This window comes from Mesocricetus auratus, unplaced genomic scaffold (genome assembly GCF_017639785.1).
Source record: "Mesocricetus auratus isolate SY011 unplaced genomic scaffold, BCM_Maur_2.0 Super-Scaffold_100008, whole genome shotgun sequence".
Classification (NCBI taxonomy): domain Eukaryota; kingdom Metazoa; phylum Chordata; class Mammalia; order Rodentia; family Cricetidae; genus Mesocricetus; species Mesocricetus auratus.
The window spans coordinates 5,447,359-5,459,616 of NW_024429192.1; the positions used below are offsets into that span (position 1 = coordinate 5,447,359).

The 12,258-nt window shown below is 49.6% G+C and overlaps 1 long non-coding RNA gene across 1 annotated transcript; it reads right to left on the bottom strand.

The window, feature by feature from the left end:
- Nucleotides 1-217: 217 nt before the first annotated feature.
- LOC121141890 lies at nucleotides 218-4,893 on the bottom strand. Its single transcript, XR_005878819.1, has 2 exons — nucleotides 4,616-4,893; nucleotides 218-3,519 (listed from the first exon to the last, which is right to left on the bottom strand). It is a non-coding gene; the product is annotated as an uncharacterized LOC121141890 (long non-coding RNA).
- Nucleotides 4,894-12,258: the final 7,365 nt, after the last annotated feature.

Here is a 12,258-nt window from a genome sequence, read left to right on the forward strand (position 1 = left end):
TGCGCTATGGAAACAGAATCAATAGAACACACGGGCGTTGCACGGGGATTTATCCAACTGCTCAAAGCAGTGCAGCCCGCATAGTCCAACAATGGCTGGAGGTACGGAGAGCCGGAGACCCCTCGTAGCTGTTAATTCACCAGGCTGGAGCCCTCAGCAGTCACCGTTTTCTGATGCCAGATGCCGCTCGTGGGAATCAAGATTCGCCAGACCCAGGACAGGTTGAAAAGTTTATTCAGAGAGAGAACACTTACTTACATAAGAGGCGGGTGGCTGCCCCAGCTTCCAGCTCCAAGGATCCTCCCAGGCTGTCTTCTGTGACCCGGCCAGCAGCAAGAGAGAGAGCGCGCCTCCCAGAGCCAACCTAAATCCTTCCCTCCTGTACGCACCTGTGACCATGCCCAAAAGGGTGTGGTCGGCGCCACAGGTGGGTACTTACATCTCTTTCTACAGCAGACCTAGGAGTTCCTGACGAGCTGTTGGTCTTGGGTCCTCCTTGGAAGACTGAAAAACACCCGACTTCTTTTCAGACCCCTATAACTGGACCACTGTCAAAAGTTGCTCTCCATTCTGGAGGGTCTCCCCACTTCGAGCTATCTTCCTAAGAAATCCAGCCCCTGCACACACCAGACCCTGCCCAGGCATATATTTGGCCATTGATTCAGTCAATCAAGTTGACAGCCAAGATTAACCGTGATAGCTCCTTAGAGAGGCACCAGGAATGGAAGAATAGCGATAGAAAAACATCAAGGAAACAGCAGGAGGACCAAGGAGAGAGGCCACAGAAGAGACTGGCCCTGCTGCACCTTGCTCTTGAACCTTCAGTCGTCTGGACTGTAAGACCGCAGCAGGGACAGAGCAGCACCGTTAAGACCAGGGACTTCTAGACCTCTCCTCCAGTGTCCACGACCTGCCTATAGACACGAGTGTTTTGAAACAATACTTGTTTTCAGTTGTGTGTGTTTGTCTGTGTGTGCTTGAGTGCAGAACCCACAGAGACCGGAAGAGGATGTCAGATCCCTTGGAGCTAGACTTCATAGGGTGGGTTGTGAAGGGCCTGGTATGAAATTGGGAGACAAGCTCTGGTCTCCTGGAAGAAAAACCAGGAAAAACCCAGGTGTTTTTCTCCACTGACCACAGAAATACTGAGGACAGAAACAGTGAGGACATAAATACTGAGGATATAAATGTGCCTCAAAAAGGGGAATATTTATATCTACCTTCAGGGCTCTCGTAAGAGCCATGGGTACCAAGCATGGGACATGGGACACAGGGACACATAGATGCCGCTGGCTAAGCCACCATGATGATCAGAATCACTGTCAAGAGCTCTCAGAGGCAGTTGGTTTACAGGCTGCATATGCATCTTTGCCAATTGGCATTCCATCCATGAACTGAACGACATTGTATTGAAAAATTTAGTGCTTGAGGCCACCTTGGGGATTTCTTTTCCCAGGGACACCAAGTGACCCAACTTTCAGAGTATGTTCACAGGATTTGCTACCTCTAAACAAACTCTCCCCTATTTACATCCACGGGCCTGCAGCCACCTGCTTACCATGCATGATGTTTGGATGTGAGATGTCCCCCACAAGCCCATGTCCCGCAGGCATTCTCCACAGCAGGCGCTACTGGGGAGGGTCTGGGAACTCTGGCTAGCGGCAAGAGGTCACTAGAGGCAGGCCTTGCGAGTTCTACCTGGCCCCTCCTTCCTGCCTGACTCTTGGCTTCCTGGTCGCTATGATGTCAACAGCCTGTGTCACATACTTCTGCTGCTGTCATCCAAGGTGGTGCGCTATCTCTCACCCTCCACGATAAATGGAGCCCTCTGAACCAGAAGCCAGAGTAAACCCTCCCTCCTCTTAAGCCATTCCGGCCATTATCTTGTCACACTAGCATAAAAATAATCAGGTGATCATTGTTACAAGAAGGCGGCATTTCTCAGTACTCAACTGACAGGACAAAGCTTTTCTGAAGGTCTGTGAATTATACCCCCGAGGCCGCCACCTGCATGCCAGGCCCTAATAATGCGCTCAGGGATGCCCTTTACCCTCCGCAGAGAAATAGCTTGTATTTGAGAGCCTATGACCCTGGTCTCTTACAGCTGCTCTTTGAGGTCCACCACAGGGCAATGCCACACACTAAGTTCCCATTCGTATGAGGCAGGGTTTCTGAGGACAGTGTGACCATCTGTTAAGGTTGATTTACACCATTCCCAACAGCCCTGGACCCTGAGCTACAGTTAGTCTTGGAAAAGGCCGGACACGGATCATGCTTGAAATCCGACTTCCAGTCAGATAAATTGAGATCTCCCCATACCTTCTCCCAGCCCACAATGCTACGGATGCCGGCCAAATGGCGATGCCGGCCAAACGGCACTTCCATCCCTCTGCATCTCACAGCCATGGCCATGGAACTCAGGCCCGGTAAGGTCACACGCACACCCCCAGGAATTATTTCAGATGGCTCTCGCCGTGCCAATGGGAGCTACGCGGCACACACGGAGACCAGAGAGGAGGTTGTAGAGCCGTTAGGGGACACGATGTCATGGTTAAGGAGTCTTCGCTTTCTTCCAGGACCCCATTTCTCTGAGTACGGTTCTAGACACATAAGATGTCCTCAGAGTGCGCTTGGTTGCTTGGGCTTAGCCTTGTGTACAGTATTACTCTCCTGGTTGATACTGGTTGTCAACTTGGCGGGATCTAGAATGGCCTGGGAGACAAGCCTCCATGCATGTCAGTAAGATTGAGAAACAGGAATCTCCGTCCTAATGGACAGCAAGGATTGAACCCTGGAACTGGGAGCCCACGTAGATCCTTTCTTCCGTGAGTTGCTTTGCTCAGGCTTCTTGGCACAGGAATCAGAAACATGACCAACGCAAGCACAGACACCTTCCTACTCAACGGGTCTAAGTCTTGGTTAAGCGGGCTGCTGCCTTTCAGAGTGCAATAGAGGACCCAGGCACGGCCCGCTGGAGTTTTAAGTGCTGGGAATGCTGGGAATGCTGGGAATGTTTTTACCAGTACTTCCACTCGGCCAAGCTCCTTTCTCCTCCAGGGTGACCCACCCTCCTTCTCCAGCTCCCTTCGCTATCACCGTCAGGGGCAGCGGGCCTGCCAGCACCATGGACACTTTAGACGCTGCCGTTCTGTTGGGATATAAGACACAGTCTTCTTTCGATGGGCTTCCAGCTCTGTCGGCAGAGTTTATCAACTTATCTGTGGTGTGTCTGTATCGGGTTCTGGGGACGCCGTGGCAGAGGCCCCCAGAGAAGGACACAATCCAGTCAGTACCTCAGAAAGTACCAACAGCGTGTGCTCAGTGAATGCCAGTGAGCGGCCTGCTGCAGCACCCAGGGAGAAAGCCGTTACTAAGTAGCAAAGATGTCCCCGGAGGCAGGTGGGGATCAGTCCTTTTGGGGGTCAAACAGACAGCCTAGGAGAGGTGGGCATCTATTTCTGATCAAGCCATGCTATCCGTGGTACTGTCGCACCGGGATTCACTGCTGATGTATCATCCCTAAAGGGGGACAGACAACCTCCAGTCAGAATCAGTGTCGGCTCTCAAAGAGGAGCTGGGAATATAATGTGTTAAAATTAGTGTTCTTTGTCCAAGATGGTCCTTTTTGCTCCTTAGTTACTCCTAGGCCATTCCAAAATTAGGATTTTTTTTTAAGTCAGATGTAGCTAAAGAGGGAAGATGTAGAGGTGTACATGGGATTGTCAGAAATGCCCCAGGGACACGGGGAATCCGTAAATGAGGTCTTGATCTTTAGGAAGAACCAATTCTCCCTCAGTATCTGAAGGAATTGGTTCCCAAACTCCTGTGGACACCAGAGTTCACAGTTGCTGAAGACCTTTTTATGTAGTGACTTACATATATCCTCTTGCATATTATAATTATGTTAACTGTTGGTAATGCCTTAATTATAACAGTCATAATGATAGTATATGTAATAATGTTACATTACAGTTATAATAATACAGTAACAGCCGGGTGGCGGTGGCACACACCTTTAATCCCAGCACTTGGGAGGCAGAGGCAGGCGGATCTCTGTGAGTTCGAGGCCAGGCTGGACCGACAGCCTCCAAAACAATACAGAGAAACGCTGTCTCATAAAACCAAAAAGAAAAAAAAAAGAAAGAAAGAAAGAAAAAGAAAAAATACAGTAACAAAGTCTATAAATATTCAATTCAGATGCAGTTTTCACCAAACATTTTCCACACATCCCTTGTTGAGTCTACATTACAGATACAGATGATGCAGATACAGATGATGCAGATACAGATGATGCAGATACAGATGATGCAGATACAGATGATACAGATACAGATACAGATACAGATACAGATACAGATACAGATACAGATACAGATACAGATACAGTGAGTCAATACTCACAGCATTCCGAAAAGTTGATCAGCTTGCCATACGCTTGCACGCCAGTGTTGTGCGCTGCAGAAGCCAAGCAGCCGGTCCAGGCAGGCATCCTGACCTCCCCGACCCCACGCATTGCACAACAGTTTGCTCTGAATAGAAACTTTCTCCCCAGGTGGAAGTAGGCGGCATGTAAGACTAAGGAAGCAAACAAACCTCAAATGTTTGGGAAACTTACAAGAGTCATGAGGGCTCCCTCTCCAAGATTGCAGACGCTGAGAGCACTTGCTGGGGGAGGAACCCGACCAGGAGACGGGAAGCAGGGGCTGAGCAGCAGAGGGAGGCTTGGATGTCCTGCGCTTCCTTTAGCCGTGCGTGCGAGGGCTTCAGCACTCGGGCTCTCTCTCAGGAGTCACAGCTGATGGGCTTCTCAGTGGTGCTGCTTTGGAGCCAACCCTGCCTCACCCAGATTCTTGTTAGGAACCCAAATAAACACTCATTGGTTCCTAAACTGGACTTCAGTGCAACTGTTACTCTGAACCATTATGGGTTCCCTCCCTGACCAGGTTCTGAGGGAGGTGTCGTGGACAGGGATATAACAGGAATCACAAGAGCTTCAGGATACGCAATATGAAACTGTGCACGGACAATGACCCCAAGTCAATCAAATGCTTTCCACCCGCCTCGGAAGGCGCAAAAGCTCAGGAAGCAGTGAACAGGGCAGGGGGTTGGTTGACACGACCTGGAATTTACAGACACATTAGTTCCTACCATCTGGAAAGCCAAGAGCTTGAATGGAATGCATGATCTGTTATTACAACTAACTTGTTTAACAATTAAAACTATGAACATTTCTGAATTTATATTTGTACCACATGTTTAAGATTAAAAGGAAAAAGTGCAGACACTGAAAACAGACATAAGAATGTTTGGGAAAAAACAGGAAAGAGAGAGAGAGAGAGAGAGAGAGAGAGAGAGAGAGAGAGATATCTCTCCACTAGGAGGCTATCACACCTGATCACAGATCACTGACTCTTTCTAAGCTAGATGCAAGACCCCTTCTCAACAAGCTTAACCAGACTCAGGACAAATATTTAAAGCAAACACCAAGAAAAACGTGTCTGGGTTTTATGATCCTACAGAACTCCGAGTCATCATGCTGCCTCAGGACCGGTTTGGGAAGCTGCCCAAATGCAGGATTTAAAGCAGAAGGCGCAAGGTGAAGCCAGGTAAGATGCGAGCAGACCCTAATGGGCTGATCAGACACTATGACCATAATTGGTCCCTGGGTTGACCAGGTCAATATCCATCCCAGAAGCCACTAGTTGTGAAACAACTGGACGAAAGAGTTGCTTTTCTGAGTAACCTAGCTGGTCAGTGATGCATTCTACACCTAAGAGACTGTTTTGTTCCTTTCGTAATCTTCAGGACTTCAAAGTTTTCTTCTACTAGCCTGAATTCAAGATACCACAACTGCCAACTGTCAGACCATCAGGGGATGTTTTCTAGTTGGTGTGTGTCTGGTGAAAGGAACGTGATTTGGGGGCACAGTTTTCCAGTGAACATCGAAAGCTTGGAGCATGTCACACCTCGACCCAACAGCCCGGCCCCTGTGTATCCATCCCAGAGACCACCACGGAAGGGTGTTCACTGCTGTGACATGGCACAAGGCATAGGTAGAAACAACCTCTGCTCAAACAATAGAATATAATCCCACAAATTAGGAGACACTCACACGAGAAAACACAGGTGTGGAATTATGCCATAGATGTGGACATTTAATGACACAAGAAATGCGTAGAATAGGATGGTAAACAGCAGTGACAAGGTCTCATCTCTGGACTATCCTCTGTTTCATTTATACAAATAAAATTAAAGAAGGACGTGGTCGAAATTCTAACAATGCTATTCACTAAGAACTACGGTTAAAGGCCATTTCTGTTTTCTCCTTTGTGCCTCTTGTGTTTTCTATAATGAACACGAACTGTTTGTCTTCGGGGTTTTTAAATATAGAGTTTGACAGGGTATTTGGTACACAATCCCTCCTCACTTTCTGATGCCAATTAGTCTCTAGCAATAACTCAGTAAACACTTCACCAACAAAGGGTCTTTCATCTGCCTGGCTCGGAATCTTTGGGAGCATGATTTTAATGATGTTGGGGGAGCTTTTAGATATGAGTCTTTCTTTTCGTCCAGATGGTTGGCAGGCTGTAGGTAGGGAGAGGGGAGCGTCACTAGAGGTGGCTTCTCTTGGCTGGAGGAAAGAGGAGCCAGAGCGGCTGGTGGGTCGATCGTCCCCTCTCTCTACCACAATGAGCTGCCATCAAGTTCCGCAGGGGGGAAAAAAAACCTGGCTGTTCAAAGAGGGGCCAGAGTGGCTGTCCAGCCACAAGGAGGGTCGCGGGCAATGCCTTTGTAAACAAAGCTTCAAAAGATAATTAGAGGGTCAGGGGCACTATTTCTGCATGCTGGCCATGGAAATGCCTCTCACCTCTTGTGGACAATCGGCCCTTTGCATCCCAGGATGCTAAAACGGGACTGCTACAGGACAAATAAAAGCAGTGAACCCTCGAAGTGCCTCCCGCCCTAAGACCCAAGCAATTAAAAAGGACAAATAACTAGTCTGTTGCTGGATCTGTACTGAATGTTATGAACAGCATGAAACCACAATGTTCCAGTTCGCCTTAGATAAGGGACAACAGTCTCCCAAACAAAGTGATCGGCAGCGATGATTTCAAAATGGGGTCTGGAATTCTCAGGGGGTTCTCTTTACACCTCTGTTAGACCGGCTCAATGTTGATGCCTCAGCTCTCCACAGAACATCTGTTCAAGGCCTCCCTGTTTAATTTAGGCTTCTTCTCAGTATGGCGGTTGAGTTCCAAGAGGAAATTTTGTAAGACAGTTGAGAAATAAGTACTCCCAGAGAACCAGCGGCACTCCATGGCCTTGCCCAGCGTCTCAGTTAGGGTTTCCGATGCTGCGAAGAGACACCATGACCAGGGCAACTCTAATAAAGCAAACATTTAATTGGGGTGACTTGATTATAGTTCAGAGGTTCAGTCCATTATGATCATGACGGGGAGCATGGCGGCGTGCAGGCAGATGCGGTGCTGGAATGGTATCTGGGAGTCCTATATCTTGCAGGCAACAGGAAGTCAACTGAGACACCGGGCATTCATTATTCTAAGCATAGGACACCTCAGAGCCTGCTGCCACAGGGACATGTCCTCCAACAAGGCCGTCAGAACTCCAACAAAGCCACAGCTCCTAACAATGCCACAGCCGGTGAGATTTAGGGGGCCAATTACATTCAAAACACCACACCCATCCTAGCTCTAAGCTGCAAGTCACCTCATCTCCTGCATTCTGTGGGCTATAGGCAAAGCCCGAGGCAAGCTCAGATTTAGCTGGAGGGAAACTGCAGAATCCCCTGGCAGAAGTCTCAACAAGCAGGGTTCAGGTGTCTGGTGCAAGCTGGCTGGCCACCAAGTCCCCCTTCCCAGCCCTGAAATTATGGGCGGGTGCTGCCACACCCAGTGTCTTATTCATGGGCACTAGGGACCCAGACTTAGGTCCTCACACTGTGTGACAAACTCTTTACAGCCTGAGCCACCACACCCCCCTTGGGGTGTTGATCAGGGCTGTGTCAGATTGGCATCACCAGACCTTCCAGCTTTTAGGAAAAACCCGCAGAACTCCAGAAGTTCCTGAAAACCCCTCCCTCCCCTCCACCCTCTGTCTCCCTCCTTCATTGGCAGCTGACTCCAAACCCTCGAAGAGCAGGCCTGAGCCATCAATGATCTAAAGTGACTTTCCCCACTAGGGTCCCCGAACTTCTGCAGCCCTGGGCATCTGTCCCTCCTTCAAGCGGTGGTGCTGTCTCCCGATAAAGACAAGGTTTCAACTTTGGGCACAGAAAGTGGGAGAAGACACAAGAAGCCACTCGGAGAAAGACAATGCGGGGGGCAAAAGGAAGAGACTGGTGGTTCTGGGCAGGAAGGGAACAGAATTCCCCAGGAGAGAAGAATTGCAGGGTGGGCAGAGGTCACATGTGTCTGGGAAGGAGTCCATGCTCTCCTTCTGAAGGGAGGAACAGAGGAGAGTACCGGGAGGTTAGCACAATGGGTAGAACACAGTCACCAGACTATGCACGAGGCATTAAGGAGATCCCCAAGCTCATGGTGATCCCACTTGGTATCACCTTCTTTGTGGCTCAGTCGGTGGGGGTTCCAGGAAACTCCTGACACTGGAACTGGAGGCAGAGAGCGCCGATAGCCCCGGGGTGGTGAGGGGCATACCAGACAGGCTCCGCTAGGGGGACAGATCCGGAACATTATGTATGTGTGATGAAACGGATGTATGAGGTTGGTGTGCATAGCAGGCACTCGTTCAGTCTGTCGGCGGTCATCTGCACACTGGTCAGTCTGTCGGCGGTCATCTGCACACTGGTCAGTCTGTCGGCGGTCATCTGCACACTGGTCAGTCTGTCGGCGGTCATCTGCACACTGGGGGAGCGTGAGAGGACAGTAGCAGCTCAAGCTGTGGGACTGGATCGCCTCTGCCATCCCGGTACGGTGATGACGTTCTGGAAGTTTCCTAGGGAGATCCTGGTCTTCAGTCCACGCTGGAAGGCTGAAGGAGCCGGAGTGTGGTATCAGCGGAGGTCAGCATCGGAAGCGACAGGTGTGCTTGGCTCCGGCCTCCACATGTGGCCACCTATTGGAAGGTGCTGCCCTCTCTGAGGCATGGCCTTCCTCCTCACGTACATGCCCAGAGGTTTGACTTCCAGGTGGTTCTCAATCTTCTCAGGCTGGCGAACAAGATTAGCCGCCGGTGGTGGGGGCTGCCCAAGGGAGGGAACGTCGGCCAGGAGCAGCCGGCTGGAAGCTCTCGGAGCGGACTGTCAGTCTTGCCGACGTGACTGGTTGACACTTAGTTTTGGAACATGCCTTCCCTGAGGCTTCAGAGCACTTCGTCTGCACTCAGCCTGATGTGATTTTACCATTTAGTCCTGCCTAGTGTGTGGTAAGACACTCATCCCCAGGACCAAGATACAAGAATAAAACACACTGAGGATTGGAGCCAAGGGAGCCAGTGGGTGGGTGTGATGGCTGGTCCTGACTATCGACTTGACTGCGTCTGGAATGAACTAGAACCCCAAAATGGAGGGGCACACCTGTGAGGGGGTTTTGCTTCATTTGAAGTGGGAAGACTAATCTGGATCTTGGATGTGGGCCTGGTCCCGTCCACCTTTTATCTGGACACACCATCTGCAGGCAGTCTCTAACAACATGGAAGAAGGAAGCTCTTGCTCTCCCTAGCTAGCCCCTCCCTTCACTGGCATTAGAGCTCACTTCTTTGGGATTCTAGTATACACTGAAGACCAGCTGAGACATCCAGGCTCTTGGGCTAAACAATACTAGATTCTCGGATCTTCTGTTGGTAGACAGTCATTGTTGGGTAAGCTGGACCACACGGACTGTAAGTCATCCTAATAGATCATGTATCTATGGGATCTGTGCAGTCTATGGCTATCTCTCGGCAGAATCCAGGTGGGGACAGATCCTCGTGGGAGGCAGGGGAAACAGCTGTGGCTGAGTCCAGAGGCCATGCCCATCTGCTAGTTAAGGGCATCACGTCCCCCCCCCCACCTCCCTGATTGGCCAAAGGATGGATCTGTCTTGTCCTGAGACAGACAGCAGGGGCTTGAGCCACTGAGAAACATACCAGCATCACAAGTTGACACACCACGATTTAAGAATGTAGTAGGAAACTGGGGATGTAAAGGGACTCTTCGTGTAAAGGAAGCGATTGGGTATTCATGCAACCTTTGCAGTCCATCTAACTAGGACGGACTTGAAGGAAGAACAGCTATGCATGCTTTATTCCATTGACGTATAACAAGCAATGGTCCCCCTCCAGGGCTTCTTGAAAATACTGTTTTGTTTTGTGTTTGTAAAGACTGTACAAGATGAGGGGGGGGGAGGGATATTAGACAGTATCTATAAATGCACCGTGCTCAGCACACGTGAAATCTCAAAACGGGATAGCATCTCCTCCACCTCTCCCCTTGCCTGTGAGAAGTCTTAAAGAAGGGCACTGGGGAACTTGTTTAGTTTCTGTGACATGAGGCATACCTTCCCAAACTTCATTTCCGAACTTAAACTTGGACCTGTAATGGCGTCCAGTCACTCACTCACCATGCTATGCATCTGTGGGAGTCAAATTCAAAACAAACTGCCTGTTGTACAGCAAGAATCGGCTCCAGCTCCCCCGATGTTTCTCATCATCTCTTCCCACCCCCGCCTCTGTTCCCACAGCCTTGTGATTATTTGCGGGACTCTCTAAGTGAGCCCGGCTTTCTTCCCCTTGACGTCTCCTTCCGACTTACGATCTATAGACGTGTGAGTCACCTGAAGCTGGTGACCGCTGAGCGATGACCGGCCTTTCCTTGGACCCTTGACTCTCCACACCTTGAACACAGAGGTCTCTGCCTCATGGACCCACCCCCCCTCCCATAACCAATGTAAATTGTCTTTAAGAGAAAAAATGTTAAATTCTTAATTGGAAAGTAAACACCAAGCCACAGAATTTCTTTATTTGGGTTTTGAGAAAACAAATGACCATCCTAGAGCCACAGCATTCCCTGCTAAAATAATTTCCCCAAATGCTGGAGGCCTAAAATATTTGATTCCTGCTCAGAAATCCCATCCAGCCATTTGACATTGGCGTACTCTCCCCTTGCTGGGCCTTGAGCTCTGGGCTGCCTCTTACACAGCCTGGCCGTTCCTCATTCTTGATCCCTCTGGGATTGTTTAAAATATACGGGCGTATTTTCATCTTCAAAACTATTGAAAACTCTTCCAACGCATTTTTTAAAAATAATTACGGAGGTTTGGATTTTGGAGAACAAATTTCTCAAGTGGGCATCAGGCTGGGGAGGCTCTGGAAGGAGTCGCCGACCTTGCGTATCTGAAACGTTGAGGACAGAGTGGGGACCGAGGGGCGAGGTTATGTCCTTGTCAATCCATTCCCGAGTTCTCACCTTGCCACCTCCTTCCCCTAGTCAGAACAAAGCCAGGTCAGGGTATGGCCACGAAGGTCAAAAGAGCCACACGGTGTTCATGAGTTAGCTTAGGCAGCTATGAGGTTGAATCACCAGACAGCATCAAGACATGGAAACCCTTCACAGTGAGTTAATCCACCATGCGGTGGCGACTGTGTTGGGGTGTTTGCTCTGTGACTACAGGGGCCCAAGTGACAGGAGCTGGAAGCATACTCTCCCATTATAAGCATTCCCAATGCCGAGTCCAGAAATTAATTTTGTGGCTTTTCAAATCATGCACTCTTAATCTTTAGCAAACAGTAAAAAAAAAATGCTTCCTCGCATCACAGCCTCCGGTCTGTAACCCACTGGGTTGACTTTGTACAACCGGTAGGAGAAGCCTGGTAAATGTGGGGACCTCTCCATGCCCTCAGGTTTTACTCTGCCTTCAATCTTCCTTCACCAGATGCCACCAAATGTCGGGGTGGTGGGGGGAGGAGGGGGGAGGCATTGTGAAATCCTGCAGACAAAACAGATTTTAATTCATTAAAGCAAAAAATGAAATTGGACAAACACATGGCCCTTGGGGGTCGGGGGAATGGTGGAAGGAAGGTTGTGAAATAATTGTTTTCCTCTGCCCGTGGGGGAGAAGCCCTCAAGTCTGCTGGTGATCTGTGGGAAGGGCTGCCTGAAGATGTGTCTTCCCACGTGGGAGATGCCAGGCTTAGGAGATGGATTCATGTCTGGGGGAAGGGATGGGGGGTACGTGAAGAGGGAAGGAAGACTTCACAGTGGGAGCCAGATTAGGATGGGTTTCTGTAAGAGATCAGTATCAA